The following is a 19881-nucleotide window of genomic DNA, read 5'->3' on the forward strand; positions in this document are numbered from 1 at the left end:
TTTCACAGGAGATGTTGATCATCAGTGAGGCAGAGGTGTTTTACATTTGTTGTAGTTTTTGGAGATGCTGGTGGTGACATTTTTTATTCCCTTCTAGAGGTTTCTTTTAATGGTATTCAGCTCCTTGCTAAGATAAAGGATGAGCAGAGTGTCATTGGCATACCAGATGATGTTGAGATTCTGATAGAATGCTAGTTGTTTAAGGTTCTATGTACATGATAAATAGCATCGGGTGGAGGTATAACCATTTTTAGATGGTACAAAAGATGTTGGTGCTTTTGATTCAGAAGGTTGGGAAACGGACGCTTAAGAGCACTGTTAAGTATCTTCCAAACAAAGGATTTCACACATACTATTTGGCCATGAGGAATGGTATTTGAAACAAAAAATGACTATTTCGGGTAAATGTTGTTAGCATATGTTTGTACATAACTTTATTAAAAGTGTATAATGTTTTGTTACTTTGTGATTGTTGGTGATATCCCATACTTACGTAACAAATTGCTGCTCGAAAAAAACATTTAAGATGTTTTTTTCTAATTTTTACATTCTTAATGAAAATGTTGAATGGGTTTTTTAAAGACAATCTTATTGATTGTCTTTTTTTTGCCCGCTGTTATACGATGAGTACTATTGAACTCACTGTTTTCAGTGAAATTCAATAAATTCTGAGAACAGCAAAATTAAATACATAACATATTGTACAAATTAATTTGTATTGTGAAATATATATTATAACTCAATTTTTTCTTCTCTTCCACAGATATATTTATAAAAAATATTTTATTAACTTTTGATTACTTATAATGTGAGTATGACAAACAAAAAATACTTTCTCATCACTCTCTTACTTTTTTTTCCCTTTTTCACTTTCTTCACTCTGTCTCTTACTCCACTTCCGTTGCTCATCTTACTCCCCTTCCCTCACTCTCTTTACTCCCCTTAATTCACCTTTACACTCCTTCTCTCACCATTAGTACCCTTCCCTCACCCTCACTTATCTTCTCCTGCTCCCTCTTTCTTCTCTGTGACCCTCACTTCTCTTTTCTTTCTTCCTCTATCAGTACTCTTCTTTTGCTCTATTCCTCACTCTTTTCTCTCTGCCCCCTGACTCTCTTTCCTTTATACCATCCCTCACTCACTTTCAGTCACTTCCCTTCTCTTATTCCCTCACTTCCTTTTGCTTACTCACCTTCCTTTATTCCCTCCCTCACTCCCCTTTCCTTCATCCGTCTCTAAGTCTCTTCCTAAGTCTCAGTCACTATAACTGCCTCACTCCCTCACAGTCCCTCACTCTCCCTCTCTTTCTCTCTCTCACTGTCTCCCTCTATCTCCACCAATCTTCCTTTTCTTTCCTCTCTCTTTCCATAAATTCTCTTCTCTCACTCACTACTTTTTCCTCTATCTTAATATGCTTCTTTTTCCCTCACTGTAACTGCCCTCCGCTCAATCTCACTCCTCTTCTCCTACTTCATATTCTCCTCTCTGTGCATCACTCCTATTCTCTTTCACCTGCTCCAATTCCCTCACTTCCCCTCACTCTCTTTCTCTCACTCCATCTGCCACTCCCCTTTCCTCATTCACTTTTGATAATTCCTTTAGTCCCCCACTCCACTTCACTCCGTTTCTCTCTCCCTCTTTCATTCTGTTTCACTCAGTCTAACTGCCTAACTCCCTCTCAGTCATTCGCTCTCCCTCTCTTTCTCTCTCACTCTCTCTCCCTCTCTCTCTCTCCCTCACCCTTCCTGTCTTTCTCTTTCTGTTTCCTTCACTCCAACTTTATCCCTCAGTCCCCTTTCCTCTCTCTTAATCTCCTTCCTTCTCTCTCATTCCCCTTTCGTCACCCTCATACCCCTTCTCTCACTGTTACTGCCTTTCACTCACCCTCAGTACTTTCCCTCACTCACCTTCCCTCACTCCCCTTCCTTCACTCCTCTTTCCTCACTCCCTCACACCATGTCACTTACTCCCCTTCATTTATTCCTTCCCTCACTTTTTTTCATCCATTTTTCTCTCCCTGTCTCTCTCTGTCTCAGTCACTCCAACTGCCTCACTCCTTCTCAGTTCCTTGCTGTCCCTCTCTCTCAATCTGTCCCTCTCTCTCCCTTAACCTTAAACTCTTTTCCTCTCTCTTTCTATCACTCCTCCTCTCTTCCTCACTCACTTTCCCTCTCTCTTAATTTTCTTCCTTTTTCCTCATTCATCTTCCCTCACCCTCATACTCCTTCCCTAACTGTCACTGCCCTTTACTCACCGTCATTCTCTTTTCCCCTCTGCACCTCATCCTATCTGTATTTCTCACCCCTTCACTTTCCCACTCTCTTTTCCTCACTCCCCCTCGCTTTCCTTGTCTCACTCACCTTCCCTCACTCTCCTTCCTTTACTCCTCTTTCCTCACTCCCTCACTCCATCTCACTTACTCCCCTTTGTTCACTCCCTCACTCACTTTTTTTCATCCATGTTTCTCTACCTGTCTCCCTCTGTCTCACTCACTCTAACTGCCTCACTCCTTCTCAGTTCCTTGCTCTCCCTCTCTCTCCCTCTCGCTCCTTTACCCTTAATCTTCTTTCCTCTCTCTTTCTATCACGCCTCCTCTCTCCCTCACTCACTTTCCCTCTATCTAATTTTCTTCCTTCTCCCTCATTCCCTTCCCTCACCCTCATACTCCTTCCGTAACTATCACTGCCCTTCACTCACCGTCACTCCCCTTCCCCCTCTCCACTTCCTCCTGTCTGTATTTCTCACCCTTTCACTTTCCCTTTGTCAGGTTCTGAGACCCGGTTATTGCACCTGCCTAAGGTTGGGACTTCATGTCCCAGAAGTCCTGGCGGCATGAAGGCGGGAACTTTAAAAACCCTCTGGACCCGGAAGTCGGGTTATATTGGATTTGGTGTTTTGTGCTGGATGGAGAGCGGGTGGCTGCCCGTTCATCCTGGGATCTGTGGTGCTTCGCTGTATTCTTTTCGAAGACACGGACTTCTATGGATATGACCCCTGTTAGGGTCGGACCGTGATTCTACTGATTAAGGTAAGCGTATCGGCTGATGCGCTCTGTTCATGCTATGGTGCTTCGCGGTGTTGCTTACGCGAAGACACAGCCATCATAGGAACCACTGAGGAAGGGGGAGAAGCGTGTCGGCTGATGCATTCTGGTGACGCGGTGGTGCTTCGCGGTGTTGCCTACGCGAAGACACCGTCACCTTCTGAACTATTACGACAGCGCAGTAGCACTTCGGCAGTTGCGAGTTGGAGGCGGTGTGGGGCTTTGCTGATGGTTCGCGAAGACACAGATGCCGGAGGAATCCTGAGTTACAAGAGAGATTCTCACGAGGGGGAGTGCCATGCGGTGCTAGGAGGAGACTACTCTGATTTTACCAAGGAGCCCAGTAAACTGTTGACTCCATGTGTGTTGGCAGGAAGACGAGTAGGCTCACTTCTCTGAGGAGTCTTCTTGTTTTCTGTGGTTACTATTTCTTATTACTTTCCGGGCTCTGGTGCATTTCTTTTTGATACTCTTTTTGCTTCTGTGACGTAACAGAAGAGGGGATGCCTTATCATTTCAATTGCTAAGAGGACTTGGTATTGGCGCTGCCTGACGGTTTTCATAGTGTCCTCGTGGTGTGTGTCACTGGTAGGTACACAGAAGGAGTCTAGATCTGAGAGGTACATAATAGGCGAGATAGGGGAGTAATGATGCGCTTATGTTCCTATAGGAGGTTTCCAGGGGGCAGCATTTAGGAGGAGAGCATCAGGCGTCAATGAGGTTCTACCCGCTGATACTCTTAGCAAGGTATGAGTATGAAAACATTGGAGTATAAAGACAGACAGGTGTCCAAGAATACTTATAACAGGCTCTCCCTTTGTTTTCCAGATTGGCAGTCTCCAGGCCGCACCATCCCGGCTGTTTACATTTTCCCTCACCTGACCGCCTCTAAGTTTGGGTGTTTGATTAAAACCAAGCTTGGGGAGGTCTGGAGGTGGACCCTTTGAGCATCGCCTGGATCCCGAGGAGCGTGTAATCCTTGACATCCTGTTCCTCACTCCCCATTGCTCTCCTTCTCTCACTCCATTCCTTACTCTTCTTCTCTCACTCCCCTTTTCTAACTCCCTCCATCCACTCACTCCACTTCTCTCTCCCTCACTCTCCATCTCTCACTTTCCCTTACCCCCCCTTTTCTCCTCCTCATACCCCTTCCCTCATTGTCACTCCACTTCTCCTACTTTCACTCCCTTTACCCTGCTCTACTTCTCCCTCTCCGTCTCTTACTTCCCTTTCTTTGTCTCCGTCCCCTGCTTCCCTTTTCTATCTCCCCCTCCCTCACTTTCCTTTCCTTACTGCCCTTCCCTTACTCTTTCACTCCCCTTACCTTACTTCCCTACCCTTAGTCCCCTTGTTTCAGTCACTCTTTAACTCCCCTTTCCTCACTCACCATACTATCTTTTCCTCACTCATTCCCAAAGTCCCTTCCTCCCCTTTATTCAGTCATTTCAGTCATTCATTTATACACTACACATTCATTCAAAAAATAGTATGACACAGTATATAAGATATATAGCTTTTCTTTGAGAAGTGAAGTTAGTTATTACAAGAACTGGGTTTTTTTGTCTTTTTTTTGTTTTACTTTTTTTTTTAACAATTGTTTTGTTTTTTGTTTTTTTTGTAACAAAAAACATAAACAGGTTACGAATAACTGTTCAACAGGAACAAAAATAATAAAAGAAAAAAATTAAGTGCGGGGGTTGTGTGCTGCCTAATCTTTGCCTCAATCAAGTCTGCTCTCCTTCGCACAAGATCTCATTACAGAATTTGCATCTTATGTGGATGTTCGCAAAATCCGGCCGGATGTCAAGAGTTCTTGTTGATGGAGATGCTGCCGATGTAGACGTACTGGGGAAAGCAGCTGTAGGATTGTCCCTCAAATGCTGACTGGATGCCGGAGCATAGTTATTTGGGTGGACATTCTTCACATGACGCATCATAGTGTGAATACTAAAAGAATAATGCTTCTTCGGATCACCTCTGGATAGAACAGAGCCACAAATGTTGCACGTCACCTTTGGGGCACTCACCTTTTTTGGCCTTCTGGAAATGAAAAAAATGTCCAAATAAAAGAGTCTTTGGTCTTTTTCTCCTTAGGTTGTTCAGGAAGATAGTTCTCCACATCACTATGTGAAGAAGACTGGTGTTGTTGCTGTTCTGCCATTGTAAAAATGGTTTTGAGCACGATGATATCTCTTCAGATGTTTCTTCCAGCAAAGTGAAAGAGATAGTGAGGGAAGTGGGTGGGGTGCTTGAAGATTTGGAAAAAAAACTACTATGAACCAATCAAAAGTGTTGTTTTCAAGTCACATGACTTTCATTTTCAAGTCACATGACTTTACTTGCGCACACGGGTGCGCGCACGGCACGCGCACGTTGTCCAACCGTCGCATATGAATGACGTTATACCGGATTTTTGTAAATGCTTTTAAAAATGGGAAAAGGAGCCAGGGTAAAGACTCCCTGACCCCCATGGCCTTCTCATGGGGTCCCTAAAGGACCTCCAAAGGGCAAAAAAACATTATTTTTTTTTAAACGCGAGGTGCGCGCACGTTGTACGCACCCTCGAGGCAGAAGTGAGTCAAAATAAATAGTGGATAACGTGAAAAGAGGGCAGGGTAGAGACTCCTTGACCCCCATGGCCTTCTCAGGGGGTCCCTGAAGGACCTCAAAGGGCAAAAAAATCATTTAAAAAAAAAAAACAGCGAGGTGCGCGCACGTTGCACGCACCCTCGAGGCAGAAGTGACTCAAAAACAAAAGTAGAGAATGTGAAAAGGGGGCAGGGTAGAGACTCCCTGACCCCCTAGACCTTCCCAGGGTGTCCCTGAAGGAGCCCGAAGGGCAAAAAAAAACATTTAAAAAAACGCTATGTGCGCGCACGTTGCGCGCATATTGGAAAAGCAAACAAACAAAAAAAAGTTAAATAATAAATTTGAGTGTTTATATGTTGATTGAAGACTATACTGTTTCAGTGAATTTCTAAGGTTTTTTCAATGCTAATTCCTAACTATAAAGTGTGTGAAACCTATGTTTTTTAAGTGAATTTCAAAGGTTTTTAAAATGCCAATTTCTGTATCAATTTTTATATTTTTTATATATTTATTTTTCCATAAACTGCCTTTGTGTGTTGTAATACATTGACTGTATCCTGTAATATGCAACGGCACAGCTACATTTTATGTTTTGGATAAAGTTGAACAGTATAGTCTACATCTTCAATCAACATATAAGCTCTCAAATTTGTTATTTTTCTTTTTTTTTCTAACGTGTGCGCAACCTTGCTTTTTTATGTGTTTTTTGCCCCTCAGGGTCCTTCAGGGACCCCCTGAGAAGGCCTAGGGGGTCAGGGAGTCTCTACCCCGCCCTCTTTTTACATTTTCCACTATTGTTTTTGACTCACTTCTGCTTCTGGGGTGCGAGCAACGTGCGCGCATCTCGCGTTTTTGGTTATTTTTAATGTTTTTTTTGCCCTTCGCGGTCCTTCAGGGACCCCATGAGAAAACCTAGGGGTTCAGGGAGTCTCTACCCTGCCCCTTTTTCACGTTTTTAAAAGTATTTTAAAAAATTGGATAACACGTCATTCATATGCGACGGTCGCGCAATGTGCGCGCGTCTGTGCGCGCACGTAAAGACATGTGACTTGAAAACAAAGTCATATGACTTGAAAACAACACTTTTGATTGGTTTATACTAGTTTCTTTTCCAGAATCTTGAAAAACCCCACCCACTTCCCTAACTATCTCTTTCACTTTCCTGAGAGAAGGATCTTTGGAGTTTTGTTCCTCGTTTTCACCTTGAAAAATGGCAGAGCAACACCACTCAGAAAATACATCATCTGACTCAGATGTACAGTTTGTGGAAGAACAACCAGTTGCTAAGAAGATGAAGGAGTCCTTTATCTGGAAATTCGACACTTATCCAGAGGGGCAGAAAAAAGTTAATGCCCCCAAGGTAACCTGCAGAATATGTGGAAGTGGGCTTTCGAGGGGAAATCTGAGCAAGCATTATTCGTTTACCCTCCACACTATGATGTGACACGTTAAAAATGTACATCCAATCAACTTTGCACATGATTCTACAAAAGCCCTTGCTTACAATCCTCCTGCTGCTGTCCCCAGCACCTCTACAGCAGGAGCATCTCCTTCAACATCAAATTTGGATATCCAGCCATTTTTGGCTAATGTACATATTCGTTGTAATTTCTGCAATGTGATCCTCACCTATGGAGAGCAGAGTTTCAATTTGATTGAATTGAAAATTACACAGCACTCATGCTCCAGCAGATAATTTTTTTTTTGTTTCTGTTGAACAGTTTTCCGTTATCTGTTTATGTTTTTTGTTACAAAAAACCCCAAAAAATATATAAAACTGTTCAATCTAGTGATCCACGCAGTACCATGTACTAATCCATTTACTGTGCCAAAACCCAACCACTTATAAATTCACCCAGGCACACTCCTTGCAGTACTGTAATCATTCAGTCAGTACCCAGGTACTCATGCACTGAGCCAGGCCTTAGCACATGGACTGCTTAAAATGCCTATCCACTATGCATGCAGTCCTCTTACCACCCACACACTTGTCTTTCACACCTTCAATTCCCCAGTCAGTATCCATACTCACCTGCAAACACCATGTCACTCTCCTTGCACTCGTTTAGTGAATCATTCAGCACCATGTACAAATTAATTCACTCTGCGAAAACCAAATCGCTTATAAATTCGCCCAGGCACTCTCATTGCAGTATTCTAGTCATTCTGTCAGTACCAAAGTATTCATTCACTGAGCCAGGCCTTAGCACATGGACTGCTTCAAAGTCTTATCCACTATGCATGCAGTCCTCTAACCACCTACTCATTTGTCTTTTACACCTTCAATTCCCCAGTCAGTATAAATACACTTCCAGCAAACACCCTGTCACTCCCCTTGCTCTCCTACAGTGACCCATTCAGCACCATGTACTAATCCATTCACTGCGCCAAAACTCAACCACTTATGAATTCATCCAGCAACTCTCCTTGCAGTACTCTAATCATTTAGTCAGTACCCAAGTACTCATGATATGAGCCAGGCTTTAGCACATGGACTGCTTCAAAAGCCTATCCACTATGCATGCAGTCTTCTAACCACCTACATACTTGTCTTTCACACCTTCAATTCCCTAGTCAGTATCCATACAGTCCAGCACTCCTCTAGTGATCCACTCAGTACCATGTACTAATCCATTTACTGTGCCAAAACCCAACCACTTATAAATTCACCCAGGCACACTCCTTGCAGTACTGTAATCATTCAGTCATTACCTAGGTACTCAAGCACAGAGCCAGGCCTTAGCACATGGACTGCTTAAAATGCCTATCCACTATGCATGCAGTCCTCTTACCAACTACACACTTGTCTTTCACACCTTCAATTCCCCAGTCAGTATACATACACTCCAGAAAATACCCTCTCGCTCCCCTTGCACTCCTCCAGTGACCCATTCAGCACCATGTACTAATCCATTCACTGTGACAAAAACCAAACATTTATAAATTCACCCAGGCACTCTCCTTGCAGTACTCTAATGATTCAGTCAGTACCATAGTACTCATGAAGTGAGCTAGGCCTTAGCACATGGACTACTTCAAACGCCTATCCACTATGCATGCAGAGCTCTAACCACCTACACACTTGTCTTTCACACCTTCAATTCCCCAGTCAATATCCATACACTCCAGCAACCACCCTGTCACTCCCCTGGCACTCCTCTAGTGAAATATTCAGCACCTTATACTAATCATTTCACTGCACCAAAACCCAACCACTTATAAATACGCCCAGGCACTCTTCTTGCAGTACTCTGATCATTCAGTCAGTACCCAAGTACTCAAGCACTGAGCCAGGCCTTAGAATATGGAATGCTTCAAACGCCAATCCACTATGCATGCAGTCCTCCAACCACCTACTCACTTATCTCTCACACCTTCAGTTCCCTAGTCAGTATCTATACGCTCCAGTAAACATCCTGTCACTCCCCTTGCACTCCTCCAGTGACCCATTCAGCACCATGTACTAATCTATTCTCTGCGCCAAAACCCAACCGCCCAAGTATTCCCCTTGCAGTACTCTAATCATTCAGTCAGTACCCAAATACTCATGCACTAAGCCGGGCCTTAGCACATGGACTTCTTCAGACCCCTATCCACTATTCATGCAGTCCTCTGATCACCTACACATTTGTTGGACCCGGCCCTTTAGGCAGGTTCACCCCTAGACTTTTTGCTTTTTCCTAGCCTGTTTTTGGAACCTGGTGGTGGTGATTTTAGGCCTCTGCGCCCTTTTTCACTGGGGTACAGTGTAAAGTGCTTGAGCTCTCTGTGAATGAGTGGTGAGTGAACTGCCCTCCCATGGGAATTAATGGGGAATATGTCTGCCCATGGTAGTTCCTGATGTGGGGGGAGTGCAGGGGCGAGTTTGGTATGAGAGAACTCGTGAGACTGAATGCTGCAAAATGGTATATGCGGCATGACTGTGTCTAGTCTAGAAGTACTCATTTTGGAAGTTGGCATATTCGTGTAAGTTGTTGCTGGCGTGTGATTGGCTGGTGAGCCTGGCCCAGAGTGCCTGGGCCTGATTGTGGATTGACTGTCTGGTTTGAGGATGACAGGGGCTGGGGAGCCCAGATGGTTGTCTGAGCCAGCCCGTGGATGAAAGGCAGCATCTGCTGCCAAGGAAGTGGGAGGAGATTAGCACCTGATAGTGAAGGGCTGTTCCTGCCTGCCACAAAGCTGGCTCCACCTCCCGCTGGGCGGCTGTCACCTCTGTCTCTGATACTGAGAGCAGAAGGAAGCCAGGACCTTTGCACAAAGACTTCAAAAGACTTCAAAGGACTTCAAAGCCTTTTTTCTGTATAAGAAGGGGCTGTGTTCCCTTCCAACTTGTTCTTGTTTCTGACTTGAATCTACAAGGGGCGGGCGCTGCCCAGCCCCTGGATGCCTGGAGGACTTCTGGGGGACCCCTCTGACTTGCCTGGGCTGATGGGGGGACTTTGCTTTGCCCTGGATTCCTGATGGACTGGTCCTGGACTCCTGAAGAACTTTGCTGGAGGATTTCTCTTAATAGGAGCTGCTGTGCTGCCTCCTGGATGCCTCAGGGCTTTTGGGACCCTTCTTGATGTAGGGGTCATCTCTGGTGGCTTGTGGGGCTATCAGTGCCCCCAGCGCGATGGAAGCGCTTTATTTTTGCCTCCTAGCGCTTGAGAGCGCTTTATTTTTCACCCGTAGCGAGCGTGTCGCTATCACGCATTTTGCGTGAGATTTTGAAGGTGCCACCCTGCGTTATGCCCGTATTCATTTAATTAATTACGAGTGCCCACCTCGATTGAGCGATTGTTCTTAGGCCGGTGCCCACCCGGCATTGCCCCGTGTTGTCACGGCTGCTGCCCGGGGGCCTGAAGGTGACCAGAAGCCGCCGTTCGCATGTGTACGGCCGCAGAGAAGGAACCGAAGGGGCCGCGACCTGATTGGTTGCTGAGGCAGGCTGCTCGTGAGGGGCCGCGCTCGGATTGACTGAGCGCTTCCAAGAATTCCCCGCGTCATCAGGGGCTCGTCTGAGAGCCGCGCAGGCATTGGCCAACTCCTTCCGGGACTGACGTCGTCACCAGGGCCTCGAGGAAGGAGCCGCGCTGGGATTGGACCAGCCTTGATGACGAGGGCCCTGCTTCGGAGAAGTGTGACCGGGAGGAGGGCGACCACGAGAAGGATGGCGGCCGGATCACAGGGCTCCCGTGATGCGAGGGAGCCCTGCTGCAGCTGGGAGACCGCCAGAGAGATGCCTGACTGGCGGCCCGCCTGCACTGAGGAGCCACCGGTGAGTGGGCCAGACAAAGGGGAGGGGCGCCGGGACACATTGTCGGTGTCCGCCCCCCCCTAGTAACGCGAGCCCGCGCTACTTGGCAGTAGGAAGCCATGAAGGCTTCAAGGGCGGCCCCGGTTGGCAGTGGGTTGCCCCAACGTGCACGGAGCCCGGAGAGGCTCCCCGCCCCATTTTGTTTTTAGAGCCCTGAGAGGCTCTGCAGGCATTGTGAACTTAGAGTCCCCCGTAGGGGACTCCACCGTGAATGGAGAGTCAGGGCGGCCCCGTTTGCCAGTGGGCCGCCCCAACGCATTAGAGAGCCCATGAGAGGCTCTTGGGGGCCATTTTTGTTACGAGGGGGCGTCGGGGCACAGTGCCGGTGCCCACCCCCTCCTGCCTCCGAGTGTTAGGGTTAGAGTCCGGTGAGGCTCATGGGGGCACCATTGTAGTTAGAGCCCTGAGAGGCTCCAACGCTGGGTGCACGGTAGTTTCAGAGCTTGTGTGGCTCAATGTGGCGCATTTTGTGCTCAAGGGGCACCCCTTTATTTCAGAGCCCCTGCCACAGTTTGTGATTCCCCAGCTGCCCAGCACTTTGTGGGCAGCTGCCAGGTTTAGGCTTTTGTACTTTGAGACTGGCGCTGCATGGCAGCGCCCCCTGACATTGAGACCCAGGGCGCCGGAGCCCCAACACGGCCAGTTGGCCCAGGGACTGCCACAGGTAGTGGCTTATGTGAAGTTATGCGCAATGTGATTTCTATGCTTTTAATAGTAATTGCCTACTGTGTGTTTTTGCGCTATTGTGTTGTTCTGGCACCTCTGAATGTTTTTAGGCATCATGTGTCTTTCTTTCCATGCACTGCACCTCTGAATGTTTTAGGCATCATGTGTCTTCTTGCGCTGCACCCCTGAATGTATTTTATTGCATCATGTGCTTTATTCTTAACACCTCTGAATGTTTTAGGCATCATGTGTTTCTCTTTATTACTCCTCTGAATGTGGTTCATGCATCATGGGTAATGTGTTCTGGTATACCCCTAAATGTATTTTATTCTTAGGTGGTTGTCCTTTTTAGTACAGGTGGTCCTAGTAAGGTCCTGGTTCCTGTTACCAGTGGATACTGGTTGTGATCTTTGTGATTACCATTTTAGGTTTATTATTTATTATTCTAGAAGTGCTATATCTGAATCTGACAGTGGCCCATGTGGCCCTGTCTTGTAAATAATCCCTTATGAATGTTGCCCGTGCCAGTTGGCACAATGTACATGTGTGATTTTTTTCTGATATGTGTTTTGACAATACAAAAGTTATTTTATAATAACCTTGTGTGGAGTTCCTTTTGTAGTGTGCCTAGTATGTTGTTGGTGTTGTGTGCTGGCGCAAATGCTTTACACATTGCCTCCGAGTTTAGCCTTACTGCTTGTGCCAAGCTACCAAGGGGGTGAGCAGGGGTTATCTTGGCGCGTGACTTCCTTGCCCTGACCAGAATGGTGGTTTCTGCCTGGCTTTGGCGTCAGCCTTAGCCTACCAGAAATAGCCAGTTCTAACAACACTTACCTCTCACATCTTCAGTTCCCTAGTCAGTATCTATACGATCCAGCAAACACCCTGTCACTCCCCTTGCACTCCTCTAGTGACCAATTCAGTACCATGTACTAATCAATTCACTGCGCTAAAACCCAACCACTTATAAATTCGCCCAGGCACTCTCCTTGCAGTACTCTAATCATTCAGTCAGTACCCAAGTACTCATGCACTGATCCAGGCCTTGGCACATGGACTGCTTCAAATGAATATCCACTATGCATGCAGTCCTCTAACCACCTACACACTGGTCTTTCACACCTTCAATTCCCAAGTCAGTGTACATACACTCCAGCAAACACCCTGTCACTCCCCTTGCACTACCCCTTTAAGTGACTCATTCAACAGCATCTACTAATCCATTAACTTCGCCAAAACCTAACCACTTATAAATTCACACAGGCACTCTCCTTGCAGTACTCTAATTATTCAGTAAGTACCCAAGTACTCATGTAGTGAGCCAGGCCTTAGCACATGGACTGCTTCAATAACCTATCCACTATGCATGCAGTCCTCTAATCACCTACATACTTGTCTTTCACACCTTCAATTCCACAGTCAGTATCCATACACTCCAGCAAACACCCTGTCACTCTCCTTGCACTCCTCCAGTGACTCATTCAGCACCATGTACTGATCCATTCACTGCACTAAAACCCAAACACTTATAAATTCACCCAGGCACTCTCCTTGCAGTACTCTAATCATTCAGTCAGTACCCAAGTACTCATGCACAGATCCAGGCCTTAGCACATGGACAGCTTCAAATGCCTATCCACTATGCATGCAGTCCTCTAACCACCTACAGACTTGTCTTTACACCTTGAATTCCCCAGTCAGTATCCATACACTCCAGCAAACACCCTGTCACTCCCCTTGCACTCCTCCCGTGACCCATTCAGCACCATGTACTAATTCATTCACTACACCAAAACCCAACCACTTATAAATTCACCCAGGCATTCTCCTTGCAGTTCTCTAATCATTCAGTCAGTCCCCAAGTACTCATGCACTGAGCCAGGCCTTAGCACATGGACTGCTTCAATAGCCTATCCACTATGCATGCAGTCCTCTAATCACCTACATACTTGTCTTTCACACCTTCAATTCCACAGTCAATATCCATACAGTCCAGCAAACACCCTGTCACTCCCCTTGCACTACTCCATTGACTCATTCAGCACCATGTACTAATCCATTCACAGCAGTAAAACCCAATCACTTATAAATTAACCCAGGCACTCTCCTTGCAGTACTCTAATCATTCAGTCAGTACCCAAGTACTCATGCACTGATCCAGGCCTTAGCACATGAACTGCTTCAAACGCCTATCTACTATGCATGCAGTCCTCTAACCACCTACAGTCTTGTCTTAAACCTTGAATTCCCCAGTCAGTATCCATACACTCCAGCAAACACCCTGTCACTCCCCTTGCACTCCTCCCGTGACCGATTCAGCACCATGTACTAATCCATTCACTGCGCCAAAACCCGACTTTATATAAATTCACCCAGGCACTCTCCTTGCAGTACTCTAATCATTCAGTCAGTCCCCAAGTACTCATGCACTGAGCCAGCCCTTAGCACATGGACTGCTTCAAACCCCTATCCACTACGCATGTAGTCCTCTAACCACCTACACACATGTCTTCACACCTTCAATTCCCCAGTCAGTATTCATACACTCCAGCAAACACCCTGTCACTACCCTTGCACTCCTCTATGCACTCATTCAGTACCATGTACTAATCAATTCACAGCGCCAAAACCCAACCACTTATAAATTCACCAAGGCACTCTCCTTGCAGTACTCTAATCATTCAGGAAATACCCAAGTACTCATGCACTGAGCCAGGCCTTAGCACATGGACTGCTTCAAATTCCTATCCACTATGCCTTCAGTCCTCTAACCACCTACACACTTGTCTTTCACACCTTCAATTCCCCAGTCAGTAACCATACACTCCAGCAAACACCCTATCACTACCCTTGCAATCCTCCAGTGACCCAATCAGCACCATGTACTAATCCTTTCCCTGCACCAAAACCCAAACACTTATACATTTTCCCAGGCACTCTCCTTGCATTACTCTAATCATTCAGTCAGTACCCAAGTACTTATGCAGTGAGCCAGGCCTTAGCACATGGACTGCTTCAAACGCCTATACACTATGCATGCAGTCCTCTAACCACCTACACATTTGTCTTTCAGACCGTAAATTCCCAAGTCAGTATCGATACACTCCCGCAAACACCCTTTCACTACCCTTGCACTCCTCCAGTGACCCATTCAGCACCATGTACTAATCCATTCCCTGCACCAAAACCCAAACACTTATAAATTCACCCAGGCACTCTCCTTGCAGTACTCTGATCATTCAGGCAGTACCCAAGTACTTATGCAGTGAGCCAGGCCTTAGCCCATGGACTGCTTCAACCCCCTATCCACTATGCATGCAGTCCTCTAACCACCTACACACTTGTATTTCACACCTTCAATTCCCCGGTCAGTATCCATACACTTCTAGGAAACACCCTGTCACTCCTCTTTCACTCCTCTAGTGACCCATTCAGCACCATGTACTAATGAATTCACTCAGCCAATACCCAAGAACTCATACATTTACCCACACACTCTCCTTGCAGTACTGTTACCATTCAGCCAGTACCCAAGTACTTATGCAGTTAGCCAGACCTTAGCACATGGACTGCTTCAAATCAATCAGAGTACTTGTATAGCGCACTAATTACCCATGGGGGTCTCAAGGCGCTGAGGGGGGATGCTACTACTTCTAGAAGAGCCAGGTCTTGAGGAGTCTTCTGAAAGTGAGAAGGTCTTGGGTCTGCCATAGGTGGGTTGGAAAGGTGTTCCAGGTCTTGGCGGCGAGGTAGGAGAAGGAACTGCCGCCGGAGGTCTTTCGTAGGATCTGGGGAACAACGGCGAGCGCGCGGCTGGCAGAGCGGAGCTGGGGGGTGGGGGTGTAGAAGCTGAGTCCGCTGTTCAGGTAGGCTGGCCTGGCGTTGTGGAGTGCCTTGTGTGCATAGGTGAGGAGTTTGAAGGTGATCCTTTTTTCGACGGAGAGCCAGTGTAGGTCTCTCAGGTGGGGGGTGATGTGGCTGTGGCAGGGGATGTTGAGGATCAGTCAGGTGGAGGCGTTATGAATGCTTTGTAGTCTACGCAGGTGTTTGGCTGGGATTCCTGTGTACAGTGTGCTGCTGTAGTCCTGTCTGCTGCTGACAAGGTCCTGTGTCACTGTTCTTCTTGTGTCTGTCCGGATCCACTTGTAGATCCTGCGGAGCATGCAGAGGGTGTTGTAGCAGGAGGAGGAGACGGCGCTGACCTGCATTGACATGGTGAGGGAGGAGTCGAGGATGAATCCTAGATTGCGTGCGTGGTCGGTGGGTGTCGGTGCTGTTCTCAGCGTGGTCGGCCACCAAGAGTCGCCCCAGGCTGAGGGGGTGGGTCTGAGGATGAGAACCTCTATCTTGTCCGAGTTCAGTTTCAGGCGGCTGCTCCTCATCCAGTCGGCAACGGCCTTCATTCCCTCGTGGAGGAAGGTTTTGGCGCTGTGTGGGTGCTGGGTGAGGGAGAAGATGAGCTGGGTGTCGTCGGCGTAGGAGATGATGTTGAGGTCGTGATGGCGGGCCACTTGTGCGAGGGAGGCCATTGAGACGCTGAACAGTGTCGGGCTGAGAGATGAGCCCTAGGAGATGCCGCAGATGATGTTGGTGGCTTCGGAGCAGAAGGGTGGGAGGCGGACGCTTTGGGTTCTGCCGTAGAGGAAGAACGTGGTCCAGTCGAGGGCCTTCTCTTGGATACCGGCTTCTTGGAGTCGTGTCGTTAGTGTGCGGTGGCAGACTGTGTCAAAGTCGGCTGACAGGTCTAGGAGGATGAGGGCTGATGTTTGGCCGTCATCCAGTTGACGTCTGATGTCGTCTGTGGCGGTGATGAGGGCTGTCTCAGTGCTGTGGTTTTGTCTGAATCCGGACTGGGACAGGTCTAAGATGTTGTTGTCCTCAAGGTGGCTGGTCAGTTTGTATGTTGAAGATTTTCTCAATGACCTGCACCGAGAACGGGAGCAGGGAGATGGGTCAGAAGTTCTTGAGGTCCTTGGGGTCTGCCTTGGGCTTCTTGGGGAGGGCGTTGATTTCGGCGTGCTTCCAGCTTTTCGGGAATGTCGCTGTCTCGAAGTAGATATTGATGACCTTCCGTAGCTGGGGTGCGATGGCTGCCTCTGCTTTGTTGAACACGTGGTGTGGGTAGGGGTCTGATGGTGATCATGAGTGGATGGAGTTCATGATCTTGCATGTGTCGTCGTCGTTGATGTTGGACTGGGAGGTCAGGCGGTTGGTGCGGGTGGTGTTCGTATCGGTGGGGTCTGGCGTAATCGGGAACATCTTGGTGTTGAAGCTGTCGTGGATGTCAGCGATCTTGCGGTGGAAGAAGGTGGCCAGTGAATCGCACAGTTCTTGTGATGATGGGATGTCATTGGTGTTGACACTGGGGTTGGAGAGTTCCTTCACGATGCTGAAGAGCTCTTTGCTGTCGTGTGCATTGTTGTCCAGGCAGTCTTTGAAAGACGATCTCTTGGCTAGACTGATGAGGTGGTGATGTCTGTGGGCGGCGTCCTTGTGGCTGCGTGACTGTCCGGGGTACGTTCGTGGAGCCATTTCTTCTCCAGTTTCGGCATGTACGTTTAAATATTCCCGATTCATGCCCTTATGTGGTTATAACAAATGATATCCTTATAAAGGCATAAGAATCATATCCATATTAAGTCATAGCCAATGCAGTCCAAATATGGCAAGGCTACTTCCCTAGACGCCTAGAAAGTACAACGCGTTTTTTAAACAAACCAAGCCTCCATTAGCCCGGGAATTCCCCCTGCTTCTGTTTTGATTATTATTATTATTATTATATTCTTATATAGCGCCAGGTTCGACCCCCGAAGGGGTATCTCCGCGCTTGCCTTGGGAACCCGTCCTGGCTTTTCCCTGTGAGATAGCCCCTACAGGGCATCCCCAAGGTGAAAGCCAGGCATCCCGCCGCAGGGGGGCCGTTGTGGAGATTAAGCAAGCTTAATGCCCAGAGTTGCAGAGTGTGAACCCAAGATTAGGTCAGGCACCGAAGCGAGAATTATCGAGTTCGTGGACATTTGGGCTCAAGACCCTGCCACGTCGGGAATTGAACCCTGGTCCCGGGTCTGACCTCTGCTTCAGGGTCTGCCTGCTCTAACCAGTGAGCCACACTTCTAGAACTCCTGAGAGTCCCGAAAGAACTGCCAGTTCTTAGTGACAGTTCTTACTGACGTTTTATGTCCAACCTTATGTCAAACTTGGCACCTTCCAGGTATAAATATACCAGCATTTGCCTTAAGCAACACACAGTGGTTTGGAGAAGAGCGTCTATCTACTTACCCAAAGCTCAGCTGATGAGAGTGCCGAAGGAAGCCGACCCTCCCATTTGACGCATTGAGAGAGACGCTGTCTTTTCTCCTGCCGAGAAATCCAGCTCCAGTGTTTCCAGTCACCCTTGGGGGTTGCTGGGAGATCGAGTCCTGAGAAAGAAATACAAGACCTCCTTCATTCTAAAACCAAGGTACAGAGCTGATTAGATCTTTAGAGAATTCTTGATTCAGATTCTTGGCAAAAATAACTTAACTTAAACTGCAGCTCACTTACTCCTTCCCACGTACTAGGCTTAGGTTAGGTACACTGGGGTAGGCGTATTTTAGAAGCACCAGTAGAGTACGTTTAGTCAACTTTTATCATTATATGTATTGTATATATTTTATCCGTTTTAAGTATCATATGGCTCAGAAACCGTATAATGCTTTTACAGTATTATTTCATAATACTCCTTAAACTGTACGTACTTTACTTTATGACAAGTATTGCAACTGTGGCAATTCGCTTCTCTTGCATAAGAAAGAGGACTGGTCAATAAATAACAACTTTTATTGAAAACGCCCATCTCTCTATTTCTCTGCACTCTGGTGAAACTAAGCATGCACGATTGACTGAGTGAAATAGCTATCTATTGTTTTCACAGGACTCTGGGGATATACTCCTTATTCTGGAGGGATCAAAGTTGTCATGTTTATGCGGTTGTCAGAAGCTAATCCCTTCTTGTCTATACATAGTGGAGTGGTGTGGCTCACTGGTTAGAGGCGGCAGACCCGGAAGCAGAGAACGGCCCGGAAGCAGAGAACGGCCCTGGACCAGGGTTCAATTCCTGACGCGGCAGGGTCGTGGACCAGGGTCAGTGGACTCGATAATTCTCGCCTCGGTGCCTACTCTAACCAGGGATCACACTCGGCAACTCTGGGCATTAGCTTGCCTCATCTTTACAACGGCCCCCCACATTCGCCGGAGATGCCTGGTTTCACCTTGGAGCTACCCAGTAGGGACCATCTCTCAGGGATAGCCAGGACGGGTTCCCCAGTGGTCTACAGCGCCACGACGCCTCAGGGCAGCAGTACGCTTTAAAAGACACATACATACATACATACATACATACAGGAAAGTTAACTCATTCCTGTTAACTCGAGAACGTTTCTATTGACCTCTGAGCTAGCTGGCATTCATAATTAAGTCCAACATATTCAATAGAGACCTAGTCGACCTCAGTCCGAAGTCTAATCGTTTATGTTATTCCAATGCGCAGAGCCTATTGGGAATATAGGATCTACACTACAGGTTTATACCAATGATGCCGAAAGATGCAGTGGACATATTTAATGAAAGGGTCACAGAGGATCTCAAGAAACTTTACCGTAAGGTATATGACACAAAAAAGAGTTTAAAACACCATGAGATCAGGTACAGGAGCCTAATTCCGAAGCTCAAATCCAACCATGAAATAATTGTTTGCCAATCAGATAAGGGGGGTAATATTTTGATTTGGCCACGAAAGGAATATGTGATGGAAGCCAAAAGACAACTAAATGATTTGTCATGGTATCAAATGGCAGGTTTGGCGGATTTAAAAAAAAGCTAAGGAGTCCCTAAAGAAATCCCTGTTGGATTACAAGAGGCAAGGCTAATATCCAATCAGGAATATCTGTTTTTACACAACGAGTTCCCAATCACTCCATATTTATACCTTATTCCGAAGATTCATAAACAAGTCAAACCCACTCCGGGTCGACCAATTATTTCGGCTATAGGTGGTGTCAGTGAGAACATTAGCAGATATGTGGACTTCTACCTTCAACCCTTAGTACAAGGTCTCCCCTCGTACTTAAAAGACACTGGGGACTTTCTGAATAAACTGAAAGATACTAAATGGGAACAATGTCAACTTTTAATTACACTAGACATCGAATCGCTGTATACCAGCATAGACCATCAAATTGGCATGACAGCGGTCAAACATTTTTTGGAAACAAGACTGTTGAATTTTTATCCCCATAATCTGATG

The sequence above is a fragment of the Lissotriton vulgaris genome, chromosome 6 (genome assembly GCF_964263255.1).
Source record: "Lissotriton vulgaris chromosome 6, aLisVul1.2, whole genome shotgun sequence".
NCBI classification, from domain to species: Eukaryota; Metazoa; Chordata; class Amphibia; order Caudata; family Salamandridae; genus Lissotriton; species Lissotriton vulgaris.